The sequence below is a fragment of the Oncorhynchus kisutch genome, linkage group LG2 (genome assembly GCF_002021735.2).
Source record: "Oncorhynchus kisutch isolate 150728-3 linkage group LG2, Okis_V2, whole genome shotgun sequence".
Lineage (NCBI taxonomy): Eukaryota > Metazoa > Chordata > Actinopteri > Salmoniformes > Salmonidae > Oncorhynchus > Oncorhynchus kisutch.
In genome coordinates, this window is record NC_034175.2 from 19,308,375 (window position 1) to 19,324,383 (window position 16,009).

At 43.3% G+C, this 16,009-nt stretch overlaps 1 protein-coding gene across 2 annotated transcripts in view; it reads right to left on the bottom strand.

Moving 5' to 3' along the window:
* The window catches only part of LOC109903705 (OTU domain-containing protein 7B-like), a 35,626-nt gene extending 24,727 nt beyond the window's left edge, over nt 1–10,899 (bottom strand). The window contains exon 1 of one of the 2 annotated variants that reach the window (XM_031789888.1): nt 10,517–10,899. The gene's annotated coding sequence lies outside the window, so the exon portion shown is untranslated. The remainder of the gene's footprint in view (nt 1–10,516) is intronic. The other variant, XM_020500576.2, reaches the window with a different exon arrangement.
* Nucleotides 10,900–16,009: the final 5,110 nt, after the last annotated feature.

A 16,009-nucleotide genomic window follows, 5' to 3' on the forward strand; every position in this document is an offset into this window, starting at 1 on the left:
TTCCATGGGATGACCACCCTCCGAGGGGGCATGTTGCTGAAGCCAGGGCTTAGAGATGTCCAGTCATCACCCAAAAATCTGCCCCTTTCACCCTTCCCAGGAATGGGAAGTTGAGGCCGGGAATTTTACTTAAATTCATCAAAACAAAGTTACCTTATAACAGTGAACCTTTTTTGTGGGATACACACAGGGCAATTCTAGGTCTTGTAGCATATTTTGGTTAAACTATCCCCAATTCAATAGAATTGCAAGCCTCTGCCTGCACAGTGCATTCTTCCATCACATGTGCAGTGCACTCTTCCATCACATGTACAGCTGATTCTCAAGATCTTGCACACTAATGAGATGCTATTGAGCCCACACTTCTACACTGTCCGAGTCAAGGACTACGTGCTTTCTGGTAAACTTTGATTACAATACTGGGTGGGGTGAATATATTTTATATGACATATGATTTTTTTGTTAACTAGTAAATAGTAGCCTACAGCAAAGTGTGTTTAAATCATTTCTAACTTGTTAACAATTTCTGCTAGTTAGTTTTTGCTACCATGTGGGTTTTAGCTTGCTTGAGCCTGCTAACTGAGGAGTGTTAATTCACCTGTTTCCATACATGTTTCATTTTAAAACATTTATCTTACAAAGGAGGTATTTAATCTAACTGCTTAACTATTTATCTCTACATGAAATTGTATGGGGGTTTTTGTCTTTTTTTTCTAATATTTACAGGAAAATGCCACGGGCACTATCTGATGTGTGGAAACATTTCATTGCAGCTAATGTAGAAGGAATAGCTGTGTACATTTGCAAATACTGTGCCAAATCATATGTGAAGAATGCAACAAAAGATGCAGAATCATCTGGCCAAGTGCATCAAGTTCCCTCAGCGCTCACAAAAAGCAACCTCTGACAAAAGTCCCTCTACTTCTATTCAAGGTGAAAATTATCAATCAGATACCTTATCGATAGCAACAGCTCCTGGAATCAGAAGTTTTTTGACTCAATGGAGGAATGCTGATGGATGTCTTGCTCAAGCTGTGTATGCAACTGGTGCACCTCTGATGGTCCCAGGCAATGTGTATTGGAAGAGATTTCTGTATGGAGCGGTGTATGCTAGGCGAAGAACAACCAGACATGCTTTATCTACAAATTTGCTGGATGCAGAGTTCAACGGCTCAAGTGAAGGTCAAGCAAATCATAGAGAACACAGTCTATAATGCAATCATCTCTGGTGGGTGGTCTAAATGTTCTTGGGCAAGGAATAATTAACTACATCATCTCCACACCTAAACCAGTATTCTACAAGAGCACAGACACAAGGGACAACAGACACACCGGTCTCTACATTGCACGGGTTTGCACATTGAAGGCAGTCATCAATGACCTTGGACCACAGAAGGTATTTGCACTGGTGACAGACTATGCAGCGAACATGAAAGCTGCTTGGTCTAAAGTGGAGGAGTCTTAACCTCACATCACACCCATTTGCTGTGCTGCCAATGCATTGAATCTGCTCCTCAAGGACATCATTGCACTGAAAACAATGGATACACTCTACAAGAGCCAAGGAAATGGTTAGTTATGTGACGGGTCATCAAGTTAAAGCAACAATCTACCTCACCAAGCAAAGTGAGAAGAATAAGAGCACCACATTGAAGCTTCCCAGCAACACCCGTTGGGGTGGTGTTGTCATGTTTGACAGTCTCCTGGAGGGGAAGGAGTCTCTCCAGGAAATGGCCATATCACAGTCTGCGGATATGGACAGCCTCATCAAGAGGATCCTCCTGGATGATGTATTTTGGGAGAGAGTGGTAAGCAGCCTGAAACTCATAGCAGTAGCCATTACAAGGATTGAGGCAGACAATGCCATCCTGTCTGATGTTCAGACTCCGCATGCAGATGTAATGAAGTAATCCGTACTGCCCTGCCCACTTCACTGTTGGTCCAAGCAGAGGAAACTGCAGTTCTGAAATACATCAAAAAGCGTTAAGACTTCTGCTTGAAGCCCATACACGCCCCAGTGTACATGTTGGACCCCAAGTATGCTGGCAAGAGCATCCTGTCTGGTGTAGAGATCAACAAGGCCTATGGTGTCATCACTACCGTGTCTCACCACCTTGGCCTGGATGAAGGCAAGGTTCTGGCAAAGTACACTTCCAAGCAAGGGCTTTGGGGTGGAAATGCAATATGGCAGTCGTGCCAACATATCGCATCAGCCACCTGGTGGAAGGGACTTTGTGGATCTGAGGCCCTGTTGCCTCCATCATCCTCCAAAACCCAACAACATCAGCCGCCTCAAGAGCACAACTGGTCCTTGTTTGGGAACACACGAGATGCGATGGCTCATTCAATATTCCCTTGTTTTTCAGTGAAATCATCCCATGTGAAGAGTCAAGTAATTTAATTTGAGTTCAATTTGTAACAACAACAAACAAACAAAACAACAACAACAACAAAATATATATAGGAAGGATTTAATAATTTGCAATTATGATAAGGTAAAATGTTTGTCTCTATATGATATGGTAAATATATCCAATGCAAAAAAACATTACATTTAAATGGTATTAACATTCATTTGCATATATTTCCATATATTCCTGTTAATTCCCACAGAAAGTTTCCACCTCTGAATATTCCCCAAAATGTGAAACCCCTAACAACATCCCATCCGAAGGAGGCTATAAAACAAAGTGGCATCAAACATTGAATGGCATAAGGGGATCCCACGTGTTGTCTAAGCCTGCTGTAAGCATTCAGTGACGCTTGTTCCCAGTCTTCCCTCACTCCTTAAATACTCAAGCTTCTAATTCCATGTGATAGCAAACTGTCAACCCTGTAAGTTGTACGGTGAAAAAAGGAGACTTTACATTTGTACAGTTTGTTACCATAGCTAGAAATGCATACAGAATGCCAGCCCCTCATCTGCAAGGTGTCAAAATTACAACAGACTTTTCACAGCCTAAAAATACCACTCCATGAACCAAATATAGCACCTCCCCTCAGTGCAAAGTTTTTAAACAGCAGACAACTGAAAGAAAACAGGCGGGAAACAGACAAAACGTTCTGGCGAGCAAACAAGACAGCTAAGCTATGTCTGCAAGTGTCACGGCTCGGGAAGCTTGTCTACAAGGAACACAAAGCATCCCTGATAGGCTGCTGCTCTTTCTCTCTGGTATATCTGCTGAACTTCAATGTGATAATGGTTATGCCACCAATAAGGTGTGCAGTGTTCTCTGACAGTGTAGGACTAGCTACTGCAGGCTTTTCACTAGCAACTGACAGTGTAGGCTAACTCCAGTAGGGTAAGAAGTTAGGGGGCCTGGTAGTCAGTCACTCTTTTTGGCAGCCAGAGGCCCGATTTCCTCTTGTTGACATGCACAGCGGCGTGGTAGCAGTTAAAATGGGCAGAGTAATAGTTTTCCAGAGAAACTGTTTATCAAGTGTCTGAGAGCCGATGTCATGGCTAAGCCAAGCATTTTGTGGCCAAGGTCTCAACGAAGTTTCACTTACCCACAAACTGTCTTTCTCAAGTGAGGAAAAGGACGTCTCGGTTCACAATTGGTGGAGTGGGTCATGTGCATGGAGTATTTCTGAGCAGCCTGTTCTCTCCTCTCCTGCCACCATGCGCCATTGGGCACTTTATTAGTGCTGCCCAGTACCTGGCTTCAGAGGCAACCCTGCCCTGTGCCCAGGGTCTGTCGTTGTAGTCACACCCAGTCATCAACAGTCAAGCGGTGCTAATTAACAGCCACTCATAGCAGACGGATTCAGATGGGGATGTGGGGTGCCGAGGCAGCAGCCAACAGTACTGACACCCCTGACATATCCTCCGACCGTGGCTGTGTGCCATGCAGTGCCGTGCCATGCTGTGTCATGCCACACCGTGAACGGTGGTGCTGACCCATGCCATATTGTGCCTTGCTGTGCCATGTAGCAACGTAAGAGGACACACGGGTAGTTCACAGAGAATGGTTGCAGAAAGGGAGTAACAGGACAATTTACGAGGGCATGTTTCATTTGTGTGTGTTTTGTAATGAGACTAGGCCTACACTTTGTGCCCATCTGCATACATGTCAATGCTCTTTAATGCTGTAGATAATCTAAATAATAGAGCTTGAGTCTGTCAGCTGCAGTGTGCGAGCAGAGCGCTGCTATGTCAATGAAGGACTGCAGCACAGAGATATGCAGCAGAAGTGTTTTCGTTGGACTCAGGGAACAATCTGCCCTGGTTTCAGTATTCCCGGAGCACTGCCAACCTAAACTCAGCACACCGTGGGCGGGAACTCCTCATACGGCATAAGCAGATTTTTATTGATGTCTTGTCTTTGTGCAGAAATGCCAGCTTCTGCATCATCTGCACAGCTAGCCTATTTGGATGAAATTTGCAATCAATATGAAATTAAGCAGTAAGACACGAGCGGGTGTGGTATATGCCCAATATATACAGCTATGGGCTGTTCTCAGACACGACGCATCTCAGAGTGCCTGGACACAGCCCTTAGCGTGGTATATTGGCCATATACCACAAACCCCCAAGGTGCCTTATTGCTATTATTAACCGGTTATAAACGCATTTAGAGCAGTAAAACTAAACGCTGTCATACCCGTGGTATGCGGTCTGATATACCCCGGGTGTCAGCCAATCAGCATTCAGGCCTCTAACCACTCAGTTTATAAAAACAACTAAAACCCTATGGACAGTAAAACCTGAGGCAGTAAGAGGCATGAGCCTGAATTCAAACATTTGTACCAACATTTGCTTTCCCCAGTAGCTCAATATGCAAAGGCCATCAATGTCTTGTGGATGCCAATGAGACTTCACAAAACAATGAGCTTGGGCTTACATAACTCACATTTAAAAGAAGGGTGGGAGTTCGCTTTTGCAGTAATTTATGCATTACTCCTTCACGCATATCAGACATTTCTTAGAAGAAAACCTGCATCTTTGGCTGCACTGCTCTGTGGAAACAACCACAAGACTAAGCAATAACAGTACACATCCTGACCATGTTACAAAACTTGTAAATGAAGTCTTAAAGTAAAAATCCTATGAAAGATGTATGGTATATATATATATATTTTTTTAAGGAGTTAACAATAGCCTTCTTGTAGAAAAACACTGAAAACAAAAAGGTCTATATTTGCAATTGTTTAAAGACCTACCATTATGATCAGAATGGGCAATATTGAACTTGATATCTTGAATGTTAAGACTGATTGAAATTAGCCTAAATGAATTATGATTAATGCAGAGTTGCGCTTGTGGATCTCAAGTCAGAATACAGTCAGCCCAAATTGAATTGTAAATGGTCTATTTTGCAGTTATAGAATTAGCCTTGCACTCCGAAAACACACAAAATAACTTATTTTCAACATCAGGTAGGCCATCCTGTATGTGCAAGGCCTACCGAACCTGTATGCAGTCCGTGGCTAGGCTAACGGCAGTGGTTAAACGAGCATTAGCAGCAACAGGCCTGGGCACTAATGCTCATGCAAATCCCCACGTGGTGCTGGCTTGGCAGTCAACGCAGTGAGGTGGCTTTACACGCCCAGGGCGAGAGGCTCCTCTCCTGCAGGGACAGGATTACTGCGGTCCTGGATCTAGAGTGGAGAGAGTGGGAAGGACTGCTGTTGTGTAGTAAAACATGGTGAGGAGCCAGCAGCCATGTGATCTTACCATGGCTTTCTTCCGGGTAGAGGGCCCAGTCAAGGGGGATTGTGGAGCTTTTTTTTTTTTTTTTTTTTACATGAGAGAGCAAAAGCATAGCCTTGGTCTCCATTCACCCCTCTATTAGGCTTTACCCATCAACCGTTTGACCCAGTTGGCCCATCCGTAGAGCGATGCTGAGATAATATTGGGGATGCTTCAGAATGGAAAAATCGGGAGCATGTCCCATTGTTTTATATCAGTCGAAATCAATGTATTCAACATCCTACAATCAGTGATGCATCTGTGAAAAGAGTTGGCATAGCAAAGTTGAGTACAAAAACACATCATAAAATTATAAAATAACCAGTCAGAGTATCCCAAAGCATTGGGCACACTCACCCAGTCTCTGGTTGAACACAAAGGAAGTAGGTACTAGGTAGGGCCGAGGTGCAATTGCTGATGCTTGGTTTTGAAGGCCTCGCCACCCTGACACAAACAGCCCTGGGCCCTGGCTGCTGTGTCAAAGGGCTGGCAGGCATCCAGGCATGCAGGGGAGGGTGGGGCTGAACAGGGTTTTATGAGTCGCTGTCTGTGTGCACAGGCTCTCAGAGACAAGCTTCCTATTGATTGCCCCTCTGCTGAGGAATCATGGGGATGTTTTTTTTCTTCCAAAGCACATCTGGTACATTCTTGTTTTGACCATGCTGTATGCTGGCAAACAAGGATGCAGGGGTGCATGGTGGTGGAATTCTAGATGTCATGGTGATAAAGTCTTATGAAAATGTATGGAATAGACTATATGTGCTGTGTAAAGCAGTAAATTGTGACCAACAGAGATAATCCGAAGAATAAATCTTTGCCTAGTTAGAGAATTTATTCAGAGGCTAGCAGGATGTTTCCATTCATGTTAACGTTTACATTGCATTTGACATTTTAGTAATTTAGAAGACACTTATCCAGAGCGACTTAAAGTTAGTGCATTCATCTTAAGGAAGCTAGGTGAGATAACCACATACAGTATCACAGTCATTGTAAGCAACAAGGCCCAAGCAATCTCGGTTAACCCAGAACTAAAGTCTTGCGGAATTGGTCAGCTGCTCAATTAAGTTCTCCCAACATGATGAAATGCCCATGTAGGCCACCTCTACCCTGTTATTTTCTGGAGTCCAGGTTAACTTTGGTAACCAAAGGTCTGACCTTCCTGATGAAAGCAATGAAATGCCTCTGTTGGCTAGAACATTAAGCTGGAAACAACTAGGGTTGAAGGGGTGATTCCTGCATGCATGGGCCTACTAAAAGCCTAGATATGCATTGCATTCCCTTCCCTGTAGCATATGGTCGTGGTAGGACAAATTACAATCCTTGAACAGACTAGATAGAGGCAATAAGACACGCATGGTCATGCAGTTGTCCCACTAACCAGGAGAAGCACTCAACTATTTACTTATTAATCTGACCTTGTTTGCGGGGGTAGAGGGATCCTATGGAGATAGTTTTAATCTACATGGGCCTGGCACTGAAGCTGACACTGGATCCTTGAAACACACTCTTACTGAACAGCTGTTTGGGGGAGCCCAGCGAGAGACCACTAAAATTGTATCTCTAGATTAGGCGTTGCTGCGGAAGCAGGGTTCCACACTGAAATATTATATTCAGTCTCTACTACCACACAGAGACAGTCAAGATGGCTAAAGCCAACCAACACAATGGTAGGCTAAATGGCTCTGTGTGAGAGATAGAGGGTTTAGGCTGAACTCATAACTTCACGTAGGTAGGGCTTGATCATTTATAAACTGTACAGTGACACACCATTTAGACTAGAGCTTGGAGAGTGCTAGCTGAAGAGAGTGGAAAGAGGGAAAGGATCCTGAAGGAGAAATGGATGGACTCTGGGGGTTTTTCTCCAAAGAACTGTCCGAATAAGACTTGAGTGCTCACAAAGGAACTGCACACAGATCAGTCATGTGTGGATGACATCACTGTGTGTCTCACACAGGCTAAAGGACACCAATAAATTAGCCAAGCACACCCTGAAAACTTCCACAATGCTCAAGTGGTGATAAAACCGAAGCGAATTATGACGTCAATAGGATAATCCCTTGCCTTGATGGATTATGGCGATAATGCTCTCTGCCATCAGTGTCATGTTTCTCCCACCTGTGATTTAGCCAGCCATCCTGTTTGACATAGTGTAGTGTTTATACATCGCAGGGCTTATTTAGAGGCAAAAAAAACTAACCATTTGAATGTTGGTGGAGAAGCATGAAAAGTTGCAAATTAAGCTATGAAGCACAGATTTGCCATGTTTCATTGTCAAGAGTCAAAGGGCTCTACGCAAAACAATTAGTGATCACTGTCAAACAAATGCCATCCGAACACCATTTTGTTCTGTGATAGTCGTTTTTAATAGGTTTATTTTTGTGTAATGTTGGGGATTACCCTGGTGGTCGGTGTGGGGCTACACCAGTGCCATGATTACTGTATATATGTGATAACCTTTGTCTGCCTGCAATGTGCAATGATGGAAAAGTACTGGGTAAATAGAGATGTCCTGCTTTAGTTCTCAGGCTGAGAATTGTCTGCACCTGCTGATAGTCACCCAGCCTCAAGGCCGAGATAGTAAAGTGAGAATCCACAGTCTAGACATGTTTTTCTCATCTTAGATACTTTGTATCTAATCCAATGCAACAATATTAAGATATGATTGACGATAGGGTCTGTGGTCGCCTGTTTCGCCACACAGATCTTTACTATAGACTACTGAGGTACTCTGTATGTGAATCTCTGTCTGCAATTGCATTTTATTACTAAATAGTTTTATACGAAGGTTCCTGTGTCAGCTATCTGGAAGACTGATTGTTTAAGGAAACTGACATCACCCCATGCAAAGGACCCCCCAACAGTAACATATTTGACATTAACTGCTGGATAATTTACAAAAAAACAGTCATTCACAGTGTCTTAGTTGTACTAGAGAATCTCAATATCACAGAGGGACACTATACTACAGGCTCCCCAAAAGATGACCTCAGGTGTTCTGTGTGACGCTGCATGGATCAATGCGTTCCTTGAAAAAGGGAAGGCTTGCGTAACAATGCAAACTTGCACTCACACCCTAGCAGTCTGCTCACTGAGGAACCCTCCTGCCAGTTAGCCCTTCCAGTTTGCCTTTCCAGCATCCCCCTGCATTGCCATTGAAATGTGTAGAGGTAGGAGGGATAGATGCATTTCTTCCTCCCACTGCAAAAATAGATCCCTCAGAATTCCACTGTGCTTGTGCGCTCCCTCTGAATTCTACTTGTACTAATATAAAGGCATCTGCTGCATTTGTCCCTTTTGCTCTCTCTCTCCTCAAGTGGTAGGCTCGATCGACTAATGTTTTAATGCAAATGGTCACAACTTGAATGACACCACAATCACATGGTCTTAAGTGAAAATGTCCTGCCAAATCACAGATATAACAAATCCCAAAATGATGCTTCATCTGTTACATGCATCATGTTATAATGCATAGTGTACTTATAGTGGGAGCAAGACAAGCATAGGTTCAGGTTCAAGTGCATACAAACAGCAGTCAGAAAGCTACAGGGAAGGTAGAGTTGATAAGGGTTAGTCTTCCTCATCTTCTAACAATGTGCCTTCTTTACATAATGAAAAAGAGAAAAGGCCCTGTATGCCTAAGCAGTGAAGAGCCTGTCGCTCTGTCCTACTTTTATGTTGCAGGTTGTCTGCCTATACTAGACTACAAACAAACAAAATAAATTGTAAATAAATAGCTGAATAATTCAAGTGTAATGATACCCTTTCATTGTAGTGGTGTTGGCAATGGCGCAACGCATAGTTTAAATAATGACGAGAGGTCTTTAAATAAACCCACTGTGGAGCTGTCAAAGCCTATGTCACTGGTTTCAATCATCCAGGGAAGAATATTAGTGACCTAAGAGTGTCATTGAAATGTATTATCAATGTTTTACAATTAACTAAGCAATAGCCTAAATACGGGCAAGTATTAAACTCTCTGGGGTAAATAACTATAAAGCAGGAGTCCTTTGCATTGATATAACGTTAACTTTAAACGACTTGCTGAATATTTCACCAACAATTGACTGTCAGAGGCCTCCCGTTTGAAGTTGTTCATTCCTCAAATGGATTCATAGGCCTAACGTTAGATGGGGAGAGGATGATACCAGGAGACAGTAGAATGGCTAACTAGTCAGCTAACTCAACATAGCTTTAGTTAGCCCAATAATGTAACGTTAATAAAGGATCCGACTGATGTGTGTATATCGTCTATGAATGGGCTTAGCGTTAGTTAGCTAACTAAGCATAGTACATTTTCGTCCTATCCTTTCCTGGCTAACTAGGCAGATGAGCAATAGAGAGAACTAGCCAGTTAGTTAGCGTTAATGTTAGCAAAGTTATCCTGAACGTCGTTAATTAACGTTAACTAGCAAGGCATAGTAACCGAAGCGACATTGTTAACGCGACTCGAATTAAATTGGAAGCTAACGTTATAGCTAGCTATCCCGTTAATAAGTTACGGTAACAAGTCTAGCTAGCTTGCTAGCTAGATTGTAGCTAAATTAGTTAGCTAGCTGGGCTGACTAGCTAACATCAGCTAGGTAACTTAGTTAGCTAGTTGGTCAATCGAACCAGCTCTGTTTCATGTTTTAGCCGTCTAGGAGTCTCCCACTTAAAACTTCCCATTTAATGAGTTAGCGAGCTAGTTCCTTCCAACTCATTAAAAAGGTTCATACAATGCCAGCTACGGGTCGTCCTGTCCAAAATGTTTCCAGCTAGCTATAATGTTACAAGCTAAAGTCGCTAGCTAGCTAGCTAGCAGTTGAGTGTCCCTTGTCTGCTTACCTTGTGCGGCCTCGCAGACATTTCTTTCATCGTCCCATAATGGTCCTCCCTCTTGACAAATACTGTGAAAAACTCCACCTTTATTAGACCAGTTTTTCCTGACTTTAAACTAATCCAGAGGTTGCAGTCTACTGTAAATCCAAAACAGGACTCAACGACAAAGTAGTTTCTTACTTACAACAACAACACTGTCAACCAAGGCGCTTCTGAGTCGAGCCAGCTGAGGTAGCCAAATTATGTCGCCTGCCAATCGCAAAACAGATAGAAGTTGACTGCCAATCTGAAACACCAATGACCACACGATACTTTTTGACTGAACTGTCCCAGTGTAGCTAACGTCAAATGGAAACGGGAGAGGGGGAAACCTTCATACCCCGATTGGCTGCAGAGAAAAGAGAGGCAGGCAATCGATTCAAGGCTATGGATGGGACGGGAACTGTTCCTTCGATGAGGTAATCTGGGTGATGTTGCTAATATGCAAACTTGTGCCTTCAGAAAGTATTCATACCCCTTGACCTATTCCACATTTTGTTGTGTTACAGCTTGAACTCAAAACGGATGACATTTTAATTTTTCTCACCCATCTACACACAATACCCAATAATGACAATTTCTAAAAACTGTTTTTAGAAATGTGTTCAAATGTATTGAAAATGAAATACATTCATATCTAATTTACATAAGTATTCACACCCCTTTTCTATGACACTCCAAATTGAGCTCAGGTGCATCTAATTTCCTTTGATTGTCCTTGAGATATCACTACAACCTGATTGGAGTCTACCTGTAGCCAATTCAATTGTTTGGACATAATTTAGAAAGAAACACCCCTGTCTGTATAAGGTCTCACAGTTGACAGTGAATGTCAGAAGATTTTGAGACAAGACAAGGGTTTCCACCGGGCGCTGAGTCGAGATGACCTGTAAGATGGTGGACAGGAAAGAAAGGAGGAAAGTGGAACATATTATGAGTAAATATGGAGTGGGGGATGTCACAAGCCTTCTGGAAGATATGATGATGGAGAAGATGGCGGGTGAAGAAGAAAAAAAGGAGAAAGGTGTAACATGTTTTGAGGATCACACAGAACTTTTGGAAGAGCTACAGAAGGAAATTGAACGTGACAAGAGTGAGGATTAGTTCAATGTGGTGGCAGGTGCAGTGGTAACCGCCGAAAAGGAAGTGAGTGTAGAGGGAAACAATGTTGTGAGGAAGGTTGCCATCAAGTGGAAAAAGAGGGGTATGTGTTCTGGTAGCTCAGAGATGGAACCTGACAAGAGTGAGGGTGAAGCACCTGCGGCGAAATTCGTTCCTTGTCCCAATGATGACAGGGATGGTTCTGTTCCAGTGGGAGTGAAATTTGTGGAGAGAATGGATCCTTGTATTCTAGATGATCCATATGTGGTGTCAGGTTGGGTGGAGAAGAGGTTGGTGAAAGTAACTCGAAGTGGACTTTATTATGTTTCTTACTTCCAGAAGGAGCGGGCGCCCTGGACTACGGTACTAGGGACAATAACTGTGACTTGCTTTGCTCTTCAGAGCAGGGCACCGTTGAAAGGAGTGATAACGTGGGTAGTATTAAGTGTTGAGGAAGATCAGATTTAATGGAAGATTCCTAGTGTCTGTGACACCTGTCGTTTGGTGCGACGCAGACCCGGTGGAGAGCATGGGGAAATAGAAGACGTTGTCTGACCTGCTGAGTTTTGAGGCAGAGTCTTTGCCTGACAAGGTCAAGTTAGGATGTGTTAGTTGTCTCATGAGAGCTTTTATTCCAAGAATAGTACAGTGTTTTAGGTGACAAGCTTATGGTCATGTTGCAGCAGTGTATAGGAGGGAGATTCCTAGATGTAAGAAGTGCACAGTAGGTAATGAGATAAAGGAATGTGAAATATCGGTGGAGAAAGTAATGTGTGTAAGCTGTGGGGGTGCCCATGGGGCTGGTGATCAGATGTGTCCGGTGAGAGAAAGATAGGTTGAGGTTGCCAGATTCAGAGTAGTACAGACTGTGTGTGTGCACGCTGAAGCAGCAAAAACAGTGGTAGAGGAAGATGGGTACAGGGTGAGGGATCCTGAAAGGACCCAATCGAGAGAGGGCTGGGAATAATATGTGCTTCAGTAAGGTGTTTTTTTTTAGCATTCATAGCCATGGTTGTCAACTGTACTGCATAAATGGAACGTAAGTCACAGAAAATAGTTGTGTGGTGGCAGCTGCAGAGAAGTACTTGGGATAACAACCTCTCCCTCAACGTGATCAAGACAAAGGAGATGATTATGGACTACTGGAAAAGGAGGACCGAGCGGGCTGCAGTGGAGCAGGTTGAGAGCTTCAAGTTCCTTGCTGTCCACATCACTAACAAACTAGAATGGTCCAAACACACCAAGACAGTCGTGAAGAGGGCACAACAAAGCATATTCCCCCCTCAGGAAACTAAAAAGATTTGTCATGGGTCCTCAGATCCTCAAAATGTTCTACAGCTGCAACATCGAGCGCACTGGTTGCATCACTGCCTGGTACGGCAACTGCCCAGCCTCCGACCGCAAGGCACTACAGAGGGTAGTGCGTACGGCCTAGTACATCACTGGGGCTAAGATTCTTGGCAACCAGGACCTCCTATACCAAGAGGTGTCAGAGGAAGGCCCTAAAAATTGTCAAAGACTTCAGCCACCCCAGTCATACACTGTTCTCTGTGCTACCGCATGGCAAGCGGTACCGGAGTGCCAAGTCTAGGACCAAAACGCCTGTAAGTAAGGGCTTGTAAGTAAGCATTTCACTGTAAGATCTACACCTGTTGTATTTGGCGCACGTGACAAATAAACTTTGATTTGATTGCAAAGTATTACTGCTGAAGATTTGCAAGGGGTATTGAGTGGTAATGTACTGTTCTCTCAGGCTGTTGGCCTCTAGCAGGATCAGATAGGGTTAAGTAGTGGAATAGGGTGGTGTTGTTTTTAGTGAGGGTTAAAGTTGGCAGGGTAATTTTCCTTTTTTCCCAATCTGTATTACCGGACGTTCATGTAGGTAGTCTGTGACTGGCCCCACACTCCAGTACAGTAGGTGGCGGTGTATGCACCTAAAAGTTGGATGCGACCTGCCAACCCAATCCCAAAGACGAAGAAGAAGCGCAAGTCAGAGCAGTAACTATACCATAAAGTTAAAGGAACTGTCTGTAGATGTCCAATATAGAATTGTGATGAGGCCAGTGGCGACCCGTCATTCAGGGCAGGTGAGTTAATAAAGCCGCATACAAACATGGTCTCTTTTTTGCTTTCTTGAGTAAGGCAGCTCCAAAACACAGGTGTTTCAGCCTAGCTCAGTGCTTTCTGTGGTGGTGGGGCAGCCAGCAGAAAATACGAAGTGTAGGAGTTGGTAATGTTCTCTAGTTGCGCCGTGTTTGGCTCAGTGTTCTGTCACTCATGGGGACACCATGTCGCTGCAAAATCTACAGGTGGACCTAAAAAATTCAAGCCCCTTGGTTGCTGCCATAGAGTTACATTAGAAGTGCCCATCCAAGAAGGCTCAAGGTCACTGGCCACAGATAAAATTGTCAAATAAAGTTATATCTACTATAGCTTTGATTGGACTGATCATGTCAACATCATACTTCAAAATCTTAGCTAGCAGTCATCATCATGAATCAAGTCGACAATCTACTAGCACATACTTTTCAATCCTTGTCATATGAAGAGAAATAATGAAGAGAAACTATAGATAAAACGTATCGGTGCTCATCGGCCATTGGACATAAACACTACACAACAAGTTGGAAATCGCAAATTCAACAATGAGTGGTTTGGAAGGAATCAGTGGCTAACTGCAAGCATTGCAAAGCAATCGCTAGCCTGCTATTCATGGGAGTGGGTGTGTGGTCCAAGTCTGGGTTTAAGGGGCTCTTTTCCAAGCTTAAAATTATAAACATTCAACATTGGCCATGCTGTCAATCCAGCAAAACAACTGCAAACTCTCAACTGGAAACTCGGAAGAAAATGAGTACAGACTGGAAAAATACGTTTTGAACGGTCATCCAACTCGAAATTGCAAGTCGGGAACTCAGGCCTCTTTCTAGAGCTCTGACATCATGTTTCAACCTTGTTTTTTTCAGAGTTCCCAGTTGTCTTGAAAGCACCATAAATCCAGAGAATGCCAGGGAATAGGGGACTGGTTAGGGTAGAGGGAACAATGAATGAAGCCAAATACAGGCAAATCCTTGATGAGAACCTGCTTCAGAGTGCAAATGACCTTAGACTGGGGCAAAGATTTGCATCTCAACAGGACAATGACCCTAACCACACAGCCAAAGCAATGCTGGATTGGCTAAAGAACAAGAATGTGAGTTCTTGAGTGGCCCAGCCAAAACCTAAACGTGGATCCCATTGAAAGTATTGAAGACTGCTGTTCACCGCCACTCCCCATTTAACTTAACAGAGCTGGAGAAAATCTGCAAGGAAGAGTGGGAGAAAATCCATTCTAGATGTGCAAATCTGATAGACATACCCAAGACAACTCAAAGATGCAATCGCCACCAAAGGTGCTTCAACAAACTATTGACCAGGGGAGTGAATACTTAAATTAGCAAAGATTTCTAAAACACGTCTCCAATTTGTCATTATGGTGTATTGTGTATAGATGGGTGAGGAGAAAAAAAGTATTATTTTGAATTCAGGCTGTAACAAAACATGGAATAACTCAAAGGGGTATGAATACTTTCTGAAGGCACTGTACCTGTACATTTCATTATCTTGCATAAAGGTTGATAGGTTTATATACATATACTGTACATACATACCCCACAGGAGGCTGCTGGGGGGAGAATGGCTCATAATAATGGCCGGAACGGAGCAAATTGAATGACAAACACCTGGAAACCATGTGTTTGATACCATTCTACTAATTCTGCTCCAGTAATTATCACAAGTGCCACCAACCTCCTGTGAAAAACTTAAGCAATAAGGCACGAGGGGGTGTGGTATATGGCCAATATACCACACACCCCCGAGGTGCCTCATTGCTATTATAAACTGGTTACCAATGTAATTAGACCAGTTAAAAATAAATGTTTTGTCATACCCATGGTATACCACAGCTGTCAGCCAATCAGAATTCAGGGCTCGAACCACCCAGTTTCTAAATATACATACACTGCTCAAAAAAATTAAGGGAACACTAAAATAACACGTCCTAGATCTGAATGAATGAAATATTCTTATTAAATACTTTTTTCTTTACATAGTTGAATGTGCTGACAACAAAATCACACAAAAATGATCAATGGAAATCAAATTGATCAACCCATGGAGGTCTGGATTTGGAGTCACACTCAAAATTAAAGTGGAAAACCACACTACAGGTTGATCCAACTTTGATGTAATGTTCTTAAAACAAGTCAAAATGAGGCTCAGTAGTGTGTGTGGCCTCCACGTGCCTGTATGACCTCCCTACAACGCCTGGGCATGCTCCTGATGAGGTGGCAGATGGTCTCCTGAGGGATCTCCTCCCAG